General features: G+C 33.5%; 1 protein-coding gene across 2 annotated transcripts in view; it reads right to left on the bottom strand.

Moving 5' to 3' along the window:
• Positions 1-524: 524 nt before the first annotated feature.
• The window catches only part of LOC115218987 (protocadherin gamma-A4-like), a 322,165-nt gene continuing 305,452 nt past the window's right edge, over positions 525-17,237 (bottom strand). For both annotated transcript variants that reach the window (XR_005001799.1, XM_036508640.1), the window contains one exon: positions 525-647. The gene's annotated coding sequence lies outside the window, so the exon portion shown is untranslated. The remainder of the gene's footprint in view (positions 648-17,237) is intronic.

The raw sequence follows: 17,237 nt of genomic DNA on the forward strand, positions 1-17,237 counted from the left end.
CTCTGTCTAAACTTTTTTCTAATACAATTCCAAGTTTTGATGTGCCAAATTCTTTTTCTGCTACAAAAAGTGTAAATGGTTCACCAGCACTTTTTCGTAAACGGTATGTGATCTTTGAGTTCAGAAGGCCAACATCTTTATCAACAGCATTTGGAATTGATTTCATTGTACCTTTCCTGTCTGTTTCAGAAAAATCTATTTTCACCAATTTTTTTGGAAAAGTTGGTTCGTTATCATTAACGTCCTTTATGAAAACACGTACTTTTAGTACTTTGATAAAAGTTTCTGCTTGTCGAACAGCAATTTTGATAGTTTTGAAACACTCCGTGTTGTACATACAGAGGTGCTCAGCATCGATGAGCTGTGTTGTGTAAAGTTTTCCACTTCGAGTGACATTAAACAACGCTGTACTACTAGTTTGTCTTTGAGGCAGTTCATTAAATGTAATTTGACTGTGGTCTTTAAGGAGCAAAATATGTATTTCCTGTGCATCGGTGGCAATGTCGCCTAAGTATGTCCCTGGTAGTTTGCCTTCCTCCACATAGTAAGTTAAGTCCACACTAGAACAACTGTGAAGGAAGGTAGAAACTACAAAAATATGGACAAACATATCCTCCATTAATTCTAAATCAAAATATTAAATGATTCTGAAAAGAAAGAAAGAAAGAAAAAAATTATAATCAGTCATCTGGAATTGTTTTAGTAATGATTAATCTTTAACCATTCTACTAATAAATAAATAATGGACCGTAGCAAAAGCATTATTATCAGATTAATTGATTCCAACTACACTATCCCACATATGCACACACACACACACACACACACACACACACACATATATATATATATATATATGTATGTATATATAAATATACATATATATATATACACATATATACATAACTATATATAAGCATATATATATGTACATACATACATACATACATTATACATATAATTCATACATATACCATGTACATACATATAAATACAGTGTACATTTAAATACATAAGAGGCATCCATCATAGGAATCCTTGCATGCTAGACAGAACAGTTAAATTCCAAACCACTATTAGGGATAAAACTTTGAAGGGAAGGAAAAATAAAAACATTTACCATCTAAATCCTGGACTATGGTTTCAGACTTTTTTAGCAAATAAAATAATTTGCTAGGCGAAGCCTTCTTCAGCAGGTACACCTTAGATTAAACATATATACATGAGGCAATCCAGTATATGCCCCGAGCTTATACAGTCTAATTTTTCAAAATTTACCATGCAAATGATAAATATGTATACATAACGAACTCACCCAGCATTAGATGACATATGAGAATTCAACAATTCCTTACCGAACAACTACATAGATGATTTGTTTATATAATGATCAAATGTTTGTGTAGTCATAAGCTCACTCTCTCCATCAAATCGACATTACCTGTACAGGTGCAACTGGGTGCCACATGTCAGAGGTTGAAATGGTCACAGAGCAATGTGAAATGAAGTGCTCTGCTCAAGAACACAAGGCATCGCCCGGTCTGGAAATTGAACCCACAATGTCGCAATCATGAATGCAATGCTCTAACCACTAAGACACGCACCTTTACACACACACACACACACACATATATATATAAATTATTTGTGTAATGAGATAAAAAACAAAGCAAGGCTGTATAGATATTAGAGCATTTATAGATAGAAGGTCTTACAGCTGTTTCTAGGATATCCTAGAAACAGCTGTAAGACCTTCTATCTATAAATGCTCTTATATCTATACAGTCTTGCTTTGTTTTTTATCTCATTACGCAAATAATTTATATATATATATATATACATATATATTTAATATGTATTATGAATGCTATTTAAATTTTTAAAAAGTTAAGAGTTTAGAATAATCTGTTCATCAAATATTAGTTATTGCTCTTATATAACTCTGGTTAAGCAGATCTATGATCAAGGGCATTCAAGGCATGGCCATCCATCTTTAAAGAGATATCTAAGACTACATCATTTACTATGTCTAGTATATCCTCTTTTTATTCTGTTGTTTATAGTTTGAGGGGGATTTGTTTGCTATTTCTAGAAGCTCTCACCAAACTTCGGTTGATTGGACTTGGTTGTTGCTTAGACCTAAGCCAACCCTGACTGAGTAGATCTACATTCAAGTGTGTTCTATTCCACTAATGCACAACCTGACTGTTATTTCTAGGTGCTGATGTAGGAGTTGCCTTGTTTACTCACCTAAGTAGTTATTAGTTATGTGTGGAAGGAAAGAATAAAAATATGCTTAAAAATAGACCCTTAATATTATTTTCAAATTTTGGCACAATGCCAGAAATTTCAGGGCAGGGAGTAAGTCGGTTACATCAACCCCAGTACTCAACAGGTACTTGTTTCATCCACCACCTTAAAATAAATACTTAATATTGGTTTCAGATTTTAGCACAAGGCCAGCTATTTCAGGGGTGGGAGTAAGTTGTTTACATCGACCCCCGCTGTTCAACTGGTAGTTATTTTATCGACTCTGAAAGGATGAAAGGCAAAGTCAACCTCGGGGACATTTGCACTTAGAACATAAAGACAGACGAAATGCCACTAAGAATTTCGCTTGGTGTGCAAACAATTCTGCCGGCTCGCCACCTTAATGCAGACACTTAATATCAATAAAAAGAAAATATTGGTTGAAATCTCACTGCTGAAATCTATCGAACACAAGACATTATCAAAGAAAGAAATAAAGAAAATATAATCAGCAAAAGCGTTAGACATGAGTTAAAAATATTACATTAAGAACACTGCAGCATTAAAGTAAAGACAAATTTATTCTTCAAGCATAATTCACATATTAAAATCTCCAGTCATTATTAACCTATGGCAAAAGTTAATCCAATGGAAAATCCACCCCGGTGTAGCAGCTGGTGGTGCAATATTTGCTGATGACTTATTAATATTGACTGTTCGGTCAATGGGAATGAAGCGGTGAGAAATGTCGTGATAAAAGTGGTAAAGACAATCAATGAAAGTAAAGTTGTAACATGTAACAATAGTTAGAACTGCAGAGAAACAGGCTTAGACATACAAAAGTTTGAATGATTGGAAAGTAAATACAGATTTATCATACAGTTGAAGAATGAGACCAGGGTTCAGGGAATTGAATGACAAACATAGATTTATTGTACAGTAGTAGATTAGAAAGTCAATATTCATAGAGAGAATAATGGTAAATAGGTAAATCTAGAATGTTAGAATGGAGAAGGTATGTGGCTAAGAAGTTTGTTCATTTTGTAACCCCCATGTGGTTCTAGGATACTGGGTTCGAGTACTGTACAGGGTACCTTGGGCAAATGTCTTGTTATAGTGTCAAGTTGACCAGTTGTCTTGTGATAAAAAATTTGGTGGATCGAAACTAGAATTTGATCATAAATACATTTACAAAGAAAGATGCAAGTGTGGCTGTGTGGTAAGAAGTTTGCTTCTCAGCCACATGGTTCTGGGTTCAGTCCCATTGTGTGGCACTTCGGGAAAATGTCTTGCTGACCTATACCTTTTGAATGGATTTGGTAGATGTTAACTGAAGGAAGCACATCATATATATATATATATATTTATATATATACATTTATATATATATATTTATATGTACACATATACATTTTTATTTATATATTTGCATGTATATTTATATATCTGTGTGCTGTGTGTGTATCTATGTATGCTTGTTTGTTGTATATATAGCTATGTACATGTATCTTTGTGTTAATGCTTGTCCTCCCCCACTGTGTGAAACTGGTGTTGGTTTATTTATGTCCCCCATAACTTAGCTGTTTGGCAAAAGAGCCTAATAGAATAAGTACCAGGCCAACAAAAATATAAGTAATGGAGTCAATTCGTTTGACTAAAACCCTTTAAAGTAGTGCCCTTGCATGGGCACACTTCAATGACTGAAACAAGTAAAAGATAATACATGTACATACAAGTGAGTGCTTGTGTGTGTGTGTGTGTGTGTCTGTGTTTCTTCGTCTTGACATCATGTGTTTGTTGTAAACGAGTGTCACTGCCAAACAAGCAGTGTCGTTCATTCCCAGTATTCTGTGAGAACATGTCTGACCATGGGGAAACATTACTTCGCTTGAAAACAGGTGAAGGTTGGTGAATGGAAGAGCTTCCAGCTGTAGAAAGCCCACAGCGAACTCTGTTCATCTGACCCATGCTAAATGATGATGATGATGACGATGGGTGTATGTGTGTGTGTTTGTGTGCATGTGTCTGTGCTTGTGTTGGTGAGTGTGTGGGTGTGGTTGAATGTGGGTGTGTACTGACATTTATTCTTTTATGTCAAAAGATAACCAAGCCATTCAATAATTAAAGATTGATAAAGACTTACTAAGGTCAATACGCTGAACTGCGAAAGGCCCCTTGAAGTTCATGCCCCATCATGACCACAGTCCAATAAAGGAGTGAATGAATATATTCTTTAATATTTTATCATTTTATTGATCTCTATCTGGGAAATGGCTTAGTCATTATTTAGTCATAAGCAAGTCATAAAGGAATATAACACGATCTACTAATTCACACTTGTAAACAACATGGGGAGAGGCACACATCATATATGTTTATATATATATATATATATATATATATATATATATATATATATATATATATACATACATATATATATATATATACATACCTATATATATATATATATATATATATACACAATATATATATATATATATATACTACAATATATATATATACATATATATATATATATATATACATACATGCATATATATATATTATAATACATACATATATATATATACATACATATATATATATACATACATATATATATATATATCATACATATATATACATACATATATATTACATACAATATATATATATATATATATATATACATATATATATACTACATATATATATATATATAGTATACATATAATGTAGATATAATGTATATATATATTTACATACAAATACATACATACATGCACACACACACACATATATATATATAAAATGTATAAATATATATATGTACATATAAATCTGTCTATCTATCTGTCAATATATATATATATATACATACATCATCATCATCATCATCGTTTAACGTCCACTTTCCATGCTGGCATGGGTTGGACAGTTTGACTGAGGACTGGCAAGCCAGATCGCTACATCATATATATATATATATTAACACTCAGAGACATATATAATGTTATTGTCTTCACGCTAATGTTTATTTTCCCATGCTCACATAGACCAGGCAAATTTTCTACAGGCTGATGCCTTTCCATTGTGAAGCCTCGTCTGTTTCATGCAAGGTATTATTTCTCATAGGCAGAATATAGGAAAGGAACAACACTGCTTCTATGAAAGTGATATTCATTTACAGTTCTTATGTAATGTAAAGACATGGAGACAAGCATACACATACTCACTCACACACACACACGGATGCACACACATATACACATGTACAGGGTATGTTGAATAAACTGTTGTTTAAATTATGCAAAAATGAAAATAACACTGACATCTCATTTTAACAGATATATTTACCAAAATTACATGAAAATATTTTGAAATACTAAAGGGTAAATTAATTCAATAAAATCGTCATTGGCTTCAACCACGGCCTCCACATGACTTTGGCATCTCCTGCAGCTCTTTTGGATGGTCTCCTTGTTTAAGTTGGTGAATGCTGCAATGATCTTTGCCTTCAGTTCATCTTTGCTGCTACAAAGAGCTTTGCTGGTCTCTCACTCAACTGCGCACCCCCACCACATAGTAATCAAGGGGGTTGCAGTCTGTGGAGTTAGGTGGCGAGATGTTAGAGGTGATGGGGTCGCAGAAATTGTTTGACAGCCATGACTGGGTTCTCCTACTTGTGCGGCATAGTACAAAGTCCTGTTGCCAGACATAGGGTCTTCCAACAGCCATCCTCTTGACCCAGAGCAGCTCTACCTTCTCCAGATACCTGATGTTGACTGGATGTTTGATTTTTTATCACACTTGGTACATGTCCACAGATTGCACTGTCCTCAGATTAACACCCAAACACACTGAAATGTTTTTATTGGAGCTTCCAGCATGAATGCCAAGCAGTACAGCATGTCATTTCCAAATTTCTGGCAGAGTGAATTGTGCCATGGTGCTGTTTTTCTCACAGGTGTCCAACTGACCCTACTATACTGTGTAGTCAACAAAATCAAAAACAAGCAATACACATGCACGAAATAAAAAATATACAAAGGAGACAATTTACCCATCACATGCTGATGTATTAATATATATATATATATATATATATATATATATATAAATATTTATAAGGGCAAGTGTCTTCTATAGCCTCAGGCCAACCAAAGTCTTGTGAGCGGATTTGGTAGACAGAAACTGGAAGAGGCCCATCATACGTACACACACACAAACATATATATATATATATTTATATATATGTATATATATATATTTATAATGTATATATATATATTTATAATGTATATATCTATGTCTTTGTGTCTTCGTGTTTGTCTCCCATTACCACTTAATAACCAGTGTGTTTACATTCCCATAACTTAGCAGTTTGACAAAAAAGACCGATAGAATAAGTACTAAACTTTAAAAAAAAAGTCCTGTGATTGATGTGTTCAACTAAGATAAATCTTTCAAGGCAGTGCTCCAGCATGGCTGCAGTCACATGACCGGAACAAGTAAAAGAATAAAAGATATATATATATGTATTATATATACATATATATATATGATATATAATATATGTATATGTATAATATATATATATATGTATATATATATATATATATGTATAATGTATATATATATTATATATGTAATATATATAATATTGTATATATATATATATATATATATATATATATGGCGGTGCCCCAGCATGGCCACAGCTCATGAGCTGAAACTAGAATCAATCAATCAATCAATCATATATGTATATATATATTATATATATATATAATGTATATATATATATATATGTATATATATATACATATATAGAATGTATATATATATAACATGTATATATATATACAGTATATATATATATTTATATATATATATATATATGTATATATATATATATGTATATATATATATGTATGTATATATATATATATATATATATATATATATATATATGTATGTGTGTGTGTGTGTGTGTGTGTGTGTGTGTGGGTGTGTGTGTGTATGTATACATATATATATTGTGTATATATATATATGTATATACATTTGCAGACATTAGTTTCTTAATGTAAGGTTGTTGGTGTCATAAATGTAAGAATCTTTTGGAAGTAGATTGGAAAGCACAAATAGGCATTTAGTGTAAGCATATAAAGAGAATTCTATAAATATGGTTACTTTGAGTATCAAGTTGTTGGCAGCAACCTTGAGCATTAGTGCTACATATAGTTAAACTTCAGCAGACTGGATTTTTTTTGCTGATATGAAAATGGAGGCACAATCACTGATTCCATTGAAGCTAGATCTATTTCTATTTAGGTTTAAAAGAAAGTTGCTTATTGATTGACAGTCAGGTTTGATTCTGACTCAGTGTATTCTTGTATCAGAGATTCTTTGATTAAATAGAAGTTGTTTATAGAATTATTTAACTGTACAGTAATTTTGTGAAAAGTGATAGAATGGTAAAAAGGCTGGTAAAAGACGGAGTAAGTGCTAGCTCATGTAATTTAGTGATTCAAATAATTTTGATTAGTTAAAGTTTACTTTCCAATGAAGAGATGGAAATGACATTTAACCCAATGGCTAACGGTAATGAAACGTAATTAAGGTAAAGGAAGATAACTCTGAAAATTTAATTAATTCAAATATGAATAAGCCAGTAGTAACAGTAATTGATATGAAAACATTAGTTAGCTCTTCTGTTTCCAAGCAAGGTAATATCTCCCTATGGTCAGTTATGTTTTCACCAAAAACTGGAAAAAAAAATAGACTACTTCTGTAATGGTGTTGGTCATTTTACAAGCATTATGTAATGTCAAGGCAAGGAAACACAGACACACATATCCACACACACACACACACACACACACACAAACACACACATACACACACACAACACAACACAACACACACACACATATATAATATATAATATATATATATATATATATATATATGTATGTATATGTATTATGCATTTATATGTACATCAAGTCCTAGAAAGCATGCCAAGTCAGACTGGAACTGGTAAGCTATCTGGTTTACCAGTTCCAATCAAACAATCTAACCCATACCAGCATGAAAAGTGAATGCTAAATGATGAGGATGATGATGGTGATATATATATATATATATAATATATATATATAACCCCTGATGCGTTTGGTGATATGATATGTTTGAGAAGACCTGTTGAGTCAAGTAAAACCAAAACCAAAATCATAGCTGTGGCCAGTGCCCCCAGATTGCTCGCGTGCCAGTGGCATGTAAAAAGCACCAATCGAATGCAGCTGGTACCAATACCCCCATAATGGCACATAAAAAGCACCATCCAAACGTGGCCAATGCCAGAACCCGCTGACTGGCTCCTGTGCCAGTGGCATGTAAAAAACAGTATCTGAATGTGATCGATGTTAGGACTGTCTGACAGGCACGTAAAAAGCAATCTCTGAATGTGGCTGATGCCAGTAGCCCCAACTGTCTCCTGTATCAGTGGCACATAAAAAGCACTATCCAAATGTGATCGATGCCAGGCCTGCCTGACTGGCTCCTGTGCCGGTGGCACATAAAAAGCACACACTACACTCTCAGAGCAGTTGGCATTAGGAAGGGTAACCAGCTGTAGAAACATTGCTAGATCAGATTGGAGCCTGGTGTAGCCGCTGGCTCTACAGACCTCAGGCAAACCGTCCAACCCATGCCAACATTAAAAAAGCGGACGTTAAACGATGATGATGATATATATATATGTATATATTATATATATATATAGGTGGCGAGCTGGCAGAATTGTTAGCAATCCGGGTGAAATGCTTTGCGGTATTTCGTCCACCACTGCGTTCTGAGTTCCAATTACACTGCAGTCGACTTTACCTTTCATCCTTTCGGGGTCGATAAATTAAGTACCAGTTACACACTGGGGTCGATGTAATAGATTTAATCCGTTTGTCTGTCCTTGTTTGTTCCCTCTGTGTTTAGCCCCTTGTGGGTAGCAAAGAAATATATATATATATATATATAATATATGTATAAACGATGATGATGACATGGATGGATGGATGTATATATGTATCTTTTGTCTTTTACTTGTTCCAGACATTTGATAGCAGCCATGCTGGAGCACTGCCCTGAAGAGTTTTAGTCAAACAAATAAACTCCAGTACTAATTTTTTAAGCCTACTACATATTCTATTGGTCTCTTTTAGCGAACTGCTAGGTTATGGGGTTGTAAACAGCACACCAACATCAGTTACCAAGTGGTGGTGGGGACAAACACAGACACAAAAGCACGCAAACACAGACACGCATGTGCTCACACACACACACATACATGGGTTTCTTTCGGTTTCCATCTACCAAATTCACTCACAAAGCTTTGGTTGGTCTGAGGCTATAGTGGAAGACACTTGCCCAAAGGGCCCCATAGTGGGACTGAACCCAGAACCATGTGGTTGGAAAGCAAACACAGCCATGTCTGCACCTGTGAGTGATGACCTTCTTGCAGGTTCCGTTTACCAAGTTCACTCACAAGGTTTTGATCGGCCTGGAGCTGTAGCAGAAGACACTTGCCCAAGGTGTCCTGCAGTGTGGACTGAACCCAAAACCATGTGGTAAGAAAGCAAGCTTCTTAACCACACAACCATGGACAGACAACTAAATAAAATAAATGAATAAATAAATAGACAAATAAATAAATAAGCCTAAAAAGAGAATACAAAGGCGCAGGATTGGCTGTGTGGTAAGTAGCTTGCTTATCAACCACATGGTTCCGGGTTCAGTCCCACTGAGTGGCACCTTGGGCAAGTGTCTTCTACTATAGCTGTGGGCCGACCAAAGCCTTGTGAGTGGATTTGGTAGACGGAAACTGAAAGAAGCCTGTCGTATATATGTATATATGTATGTGTTTGTCCACCCCCTAGCATTGCTTGATAACCTATGCTGGTGTGTTTACGTCCCCGTAACTTAGCGGTTCGACAAAAGAGACCAATAGAATAGGTACTAGGCTTACAAAGAATAAGTCCTGGAGTCGATTTGCTCGACTAAAGGCGGTGCTCCAGTATGGCCGGAGTCAAGTGACTGAAACAAGTGAAAGAGTAAAAGAGTATTGTGCAACCTAAATATAGTAAAATAACTAAAATGTAGAATTAGAAGTTTTCTAACAACCGCTAGGAAAATCTGAAAGGATTAAACAAAAAAAAAAAATTGTCAGCTCAAACTTAAAATACACACTTTTAAGCCGAATGCAAAAAGTATAATATAAAATCTGTATCTGCTGAGTGCTGCACTACACATAATGAAATTGGCTGCCTCTTAAGCCTATCCATTCCACTAGCTGCCAAACAATATCATTACAATATAAATACCATCATAATAATGTTGACAAAAGCCACATGTTCGTCATTTTGGAGAACAAAAAAAAAATATATTCCTAAAATTACTACGCTTCTAAATGATGCTTTATAAAACAGAACGGAAATAAATAAACATTGCTTGTGATATTATACACTACCCTGACTGAATGCATTACTGACTAAAACAATGTTGTTAACAAGCAGATAGTCAAACTTGCTCGTTTTAGCCAAGTTATACACACACAAAGACATAGACACACACACACACACAACAACATATATATATAAAGATATATATATATGTGTGTATGTATATATATATATATATATATATATATAATAGAATGTATAGTGTGTATATATATAGTAATATATTGTTTGTGTGTGTATATATATATATAATATATATATATACATATACATATATATATACATACAAATATATATGCATACATATATATATGATACAAATATATATCATTACATATATATATACAATATATTACATATATATACATATAATATATATAATACCATATATATATACATACATATATATATACATACATATATATATTATACATACATATAATAATCATACATATATATATATATGTATATATATGTGATAATATATATATATATATATATATATATATATATATATATATATATATATATAGGGAGAGTTTATGTAAAAAACAAAAGACGAAGACAGGTGGTGTACAAAACAAACAGATGTATTAGTATAATGCTCAGGAGTAGAAAAAGTCATTTACATTTCGAGCCTACGCACTTCTACAGAAAGGGACACAGAAAAAAACAAGGAGAGAAAAAAAGGAGAGAAAATATGTGTGTGTGTGTGTGTGTGTATTAATATGGAGCTAATAATTCACAAGAAAATACTTGCAAGGATATGATTGACTTAATTATTATCTTTGGATGGTTGATTTTTGTAGTTATTATCAGTGTAATTTGGCAAATTAAATAAGAATTTTGATTGTTATTTCCAACAGGTAGACATACTCAGTATGTCCTTTGATTAATTTTAATCCTTCAGCTATTATATATGTATTAATATATTTTTTTTTTCTGAATTTGCATAAATGTGTATAGAATATGTCAGCTGAATAAAGTTACATGTTCTGGTTTTTAAACTTTTATTATTGTATTTTAAAGAAATTTTTTTTACAATGTTGAAGTGTGTTAAACATTAAAAAAAAATATTTTATAATGTTCATAAAGTTTAGTTAGTTCTTTCATACGTTTGTAGTAATCATCAGATTTCAAAATGTATTGACTGACAGTTGAGTTGAGCGCTTGACAACTATAGTAAAATGACTGACTTCTTTTTAGACCTTTCAGAAGGCTCTAAGAAGCAGAAACATGAAAAGATTTGGATTACACCAATCCAAATCTCTGAACTAGTAAATTAATTAATCTTGAAAGAATACAAAGCGCACAGTTGCTCTTAGTAGGATTTGAACTCATAACATAAAAATCCAGAACAAGGAAAGCAAGGCTTTTTGCCCTACAGTCTTAAACACTATCGATTCACCACATTGTAGTTTGTTAATACCCAAGCAAAATGCTCCCTTGACACCAGACATGTATAAATGAACACTCCCATTGTTATACCACATGGCCAAAGATTTAGATAGGTTAATTAAATTATATATATATATATATATATATATACACACACACACACACACACACTACTAATATAGGATGAAGTTTTTTCTGTACAGAAAAAAATTCCATCAAGAAATGTGGCAGCATATTAAAATACCTTTACGGTTAAAATTATAAACAACTTATAAGTAAGGGCTAAAGAAAATTATTTCAAAGCCAATATGCTGATAACAGACTATTAAATCTTCAACAATTTCCACATATAATTTACTCGCTACAGCAAAAACCGAAGAACTGAAGTCGGGCAAGCTGGCCGTTAGAATTTTTAAAAAATATATATATATATATATGTATATAACATCTAATTACATGATTAGATATTCTCATGTATTTTAAATATTATTAACAGTGTTCTCTTTTATAATTTTCATTTATTTACTTCTGGTACGTTTGCTTGACATAGGAAATTTCTTTTTTTACTGTTCCAGTGACATTCCCAAATTTTCTTTCTTTTATTCTTGTACTGATGTCTCTATTTGGATTGTGGCACTGCTGGACCACAGCCTTCAGGGAGTTGTAGCTGATTATTGATTCCCAGTACTTCGTCTGATTCTTATTTTATTGATCTCTGTTTATCGAGTGGCTAAATCCTGAATAAATAAATACCACAGTGTATTCTTCTTTTGAGGAGTTGAATTATCAGCAGTCACTTGCCATTATATACAACCACTCATATGCAACCATAAATGCACCCACAAATGCACATACGCCACATTCATACATATGCACAGATGCACATGCACACATGCATGAATTTACACACACACACGTGCACACACATATATATTTATATATACATATATATACATATATACATACATACATATTAATAAATATACATACATACACACATATATATTTACATACATATATGCATATATATATATATATATATATATATATATATAGCAATAATAAATCTCTGAACGAGATGTAAACAGTAACTGCTCGACAACATAAAGTATACTAGCCATCTCAATATGGCTAACTACTAAGCTACAGTAACACCCACCTTAGTGGTTAGCCATATTGAGATGGCTAGTATACATTATATTATATATATATATATATATAATATATAACAAAAATCCGTATATATATACACGTCCAACCCATGCTAGCATGGAAAACGGACGCTAAATGATGATGATGATGATGATGATATATATATATATATATACACACACACATACATATATCTTATATATATAATACTATATATGATGATATATTATATATAAGAAACAGGCTTCAGTGCAGTTTGTATCAACCATATTTTATGCGCAAGGTTTAACTAAGTCTGTGGCAATGGTTGAAGGCATTCCGTAATGTGCTACACAGAAGGATTGAACTCAGAAGCATTTGGTTATAGAATGAGCTTCTTAACATTTCAACCAAATGCTGTTTATAGATATAGCATTCAAAAACTCTATGCTATAATTCTACTTTTTGTCTACATTTTAACCTCCAAAAATCTTTATAAAATTATTTAGTGACTTGAAAACAACTTGCAGTCAATCAAATACTTCACAAATCAGGCACCAATATTTTTTAAGGGTTATCAAGAGAGAATACATACCATTTTGGGGCTTTCCTCAAGCCCTGCCTACTAAATCAAATGGCTAGTATTTGATATTATTTGTTTTTTCATTTCAGGTTTATCAACACAATTCACAGATCATTTCGGTTTGAACGGCAGTTTTTTCTAGCGGTGTCATATGAAATTGTCACCCATAATTATGACACTAGTATTGATCTATTGCATTTCAATCTGTTTTAGGGTTAGGGTTAGTTAGGGAAAGGGTATTTTTTTCTTCAGAAATGTAAATAAACCCAATCTGTTTCTTAAACAAGGGACATATTCATACGGCACAGAATGTTTTCACCTCAAATAGACATCATTGATTGGTTGAAATTGCAGAAATTGAAGAAAAAAAACAACAAATATCTTACAAACTATAGAATTTTCTCAATAAAGCCAAGAGGAAAAGATGTTTTATAAACACATTCTACCAGTATACGAAGTTTAAAAGTGTTTAGTTACGTGGAAATTATTAAAAAATAAAACTGCCGTTCAAACCGAAAAGATCCCAATTCACCTCTCCCCAATCATGCTAAACTTACATGGAAACCAAAGTGCTTTCAATATGTTGCTGCTATAACATGAGTAATCTGCAGAATAAGGTGTTTAGTTCCATGATATTTAAATCCATTCTCTTGCTCACGGAAATCTATCATTAGTAACAAAGTTAGTAAGAAATATAGCTGCATGGTAAAGATGTTTTCTCTGCAGCTGCTAGCTATATGGATATGGGTTCAATGACATGGCACAGCAGCTTGAACAAGTTCTTTCTCTCATAGCCTCATGACTTTGTGAGCGGAATTTAGCCAACCAAAATTGCATGTAACCTTGCATCATCATCATCATTATCATCATCATCACTACCACAACCACCACCATCACATCATTATCATCATCATCATCATTATGATAAGCTGTCCACTGACCTCAACAATACTCTTAGGAGATAGAACACTGATGCCCCACCCCAACCCACCACCCACCACATCCCCCCCCAACCCACCACCCACCACATCCCCCCAACAGGATCCTTGCAGCCTAGGATGAAAAACTTTGGAGGAGTGCAATCTAGTTTCCATACTGTGATATGTGATTATATATATAATATATATATATATATATATATATATATGGGCGCGGGAGTGGCTGTGTGGTAAGTAGCTTGCTAACCAACCACATGGTTCCGGGTTCAGTCCCACTGCGTAGAATCATGGGCAAGGTCTTCTGCTATAGCCCCGGGCCGACCAATGCTTTGTGAGTGGATTTGGTAGATGGAAACTGAAAGAAGCCTGTCGTATATATGTTATATATATATGTATGTGTGTCTGTGTTTGTCCCCTAGCATTGCTTGACAACCGATGCTGGTGGTTTACGTCCCGTCCCTTAGCAGTTGCGGCAAATAGACCGATAGAATAAGTACTGGGCTTACAAAGAATAAGTCCCGGGATCGATTTGCTCGACTAAAGGCGGTGCTCCAGCATGGCCACAGTCAAATGACTGAAACAAGTAAAAGAGTAAAAGAGTATATATATATATATATATATATCCAGAATTGCATATGTTTGTGTACATAAGTCTCCGTATGCATGTGTGTGTGCCGCTGTGTGTGTGTGTGTGCATGTGTGTGTATATGTGCATGTGTGTGCATGTGCATATGCAAGTGAGTGTGTATGTATCATTTGCTAATTATATCATTAAAAGTTGTAAGCGCAGATAAAAAAAAAGCCACTGAAGCTGTACTCCCAAACAAGACAACTTCTGGTATTTGTTCTGTCCGAGTTGTTCAGATAGATGTCCCTTTATCACTTTTACTGCAGTAAATGCAGCAAACCGGCAATTGGTTTATTGGAAAGCTGTCATCAATGACACTATTGTTTACAAAATACTACATGAAATAAAACCAAAAAAAGTACAAACTCACATATTGAAACCCGGATGTGGATTTTTGTAGTGATAATATCACAGCTTTGGTCTATTCTTAATATTTTAAATGAGATACATACTTCAGTAAACAAAGTGAAAACAAACTCCATTATTAGAAATGTTATATTTTCAATTTTTTTCTTTATCCAGCAAAAAAAGTTAGCTGCTGAGAATTGAAAAGTGGTAGCAAACAAAAACTATCAACTCTATCGTATTGATAAAAGCATTGCTAACTTCTATCACAAAGTGATCAAAACACAAGACACAAACAACAGATAGAAGCATAGTAATGTATATCACTCAACAGTTTTTTTTTTAAAACAGACCTACTCTTGTCATATACATAGAAAGAAGAAAACAAAAGCATGAATTTCACTGGTGGTTCATAATTTAGTTGTTTTCAACATCTGTTTCATTAAGAATAAATATAATTAATTCCATAATTATGTAACTGATATATAATTAATTAACATAAATTAAATTAATTTAAAGCAATATTTATCCCAAAGGTGGCGAGCTGGCAGAAGTGTTAGCACGCCGGGCGAAATACGTAGCTGTATTTCGTCTGCCGTTACGTTCTGAGTTCAAATTCCACCGGGGTCGACTTTGCCTTTCATCCTTTCGGGGTCGATTAAATAAGTACCAGTTACGCACTGGGGTCGATATAATCGACTTAATCCGTTTGTCTGTCCTTGTTTGTCCTCTCTGTGTTTAGCCCCTTGTGGGTAGTAAAGAAATAAATATTTATCCCAAATTAGCAGGAATATTACGGTAGGATCACACAGACCCCCCCCATCCAACTATTTTCTTCCTCAAAAATTTTTGAAAATATTACCATAGGACACTGTCCTTTTACCAATATACAAAATGAACTCACGCTGCTACATCACTAATTATGAATTATTTCATAACTAGTTTATATACAAAGCAAGACAGGGGGAAATCAAATATATTCATACACACACAGAAAGCACACATGTGCACATACAAGCACATATACATATGCATAGAAAAAAAGGTTACACAACCACAAATGCATAAACTTGTACATAACCATGAAAACATATAAAATGGGGACAGTAAAAATACAGTAGAATCACACAGACCCCTCATCCAAATAGATTCTTCCTCAATATTACCATAGGGCACTGTCCTTTTACCAATATACAATATGAATTCACACCACTACACCCCTAATATATGCACTGCTAACCTATGAGACTGCTTCTCCAGCAGGGAAAGTTTGTGTGTGCATGGGGACACTTTACTAGCTAGAAATAGCAGCCAATACTCTCTCAAATTACACTCTACTATCCTGAATAAGAGAGAGGGCATATTTGATTATGTATTACTAGCTGGTCGGTTTGTAGCTGATTCCAAAGATGTGCATTTAGCTTTTTGATCAGTTGAATTCT

The sequence above is a fragment of the Octopus sinensis genome, linkage group LG14, assembly GCF_006345805.1.
Source record: "Octopus sinensis linkage group LG14, ASM634580v1, whole genome shotgun sequence".
NCBI classification, from domain to species: Eukaryota; Metazoa; Mollusca; class Cephalopoda; order Octopoda; family Octopodidae; genus Octopus; species Octopus sinensis.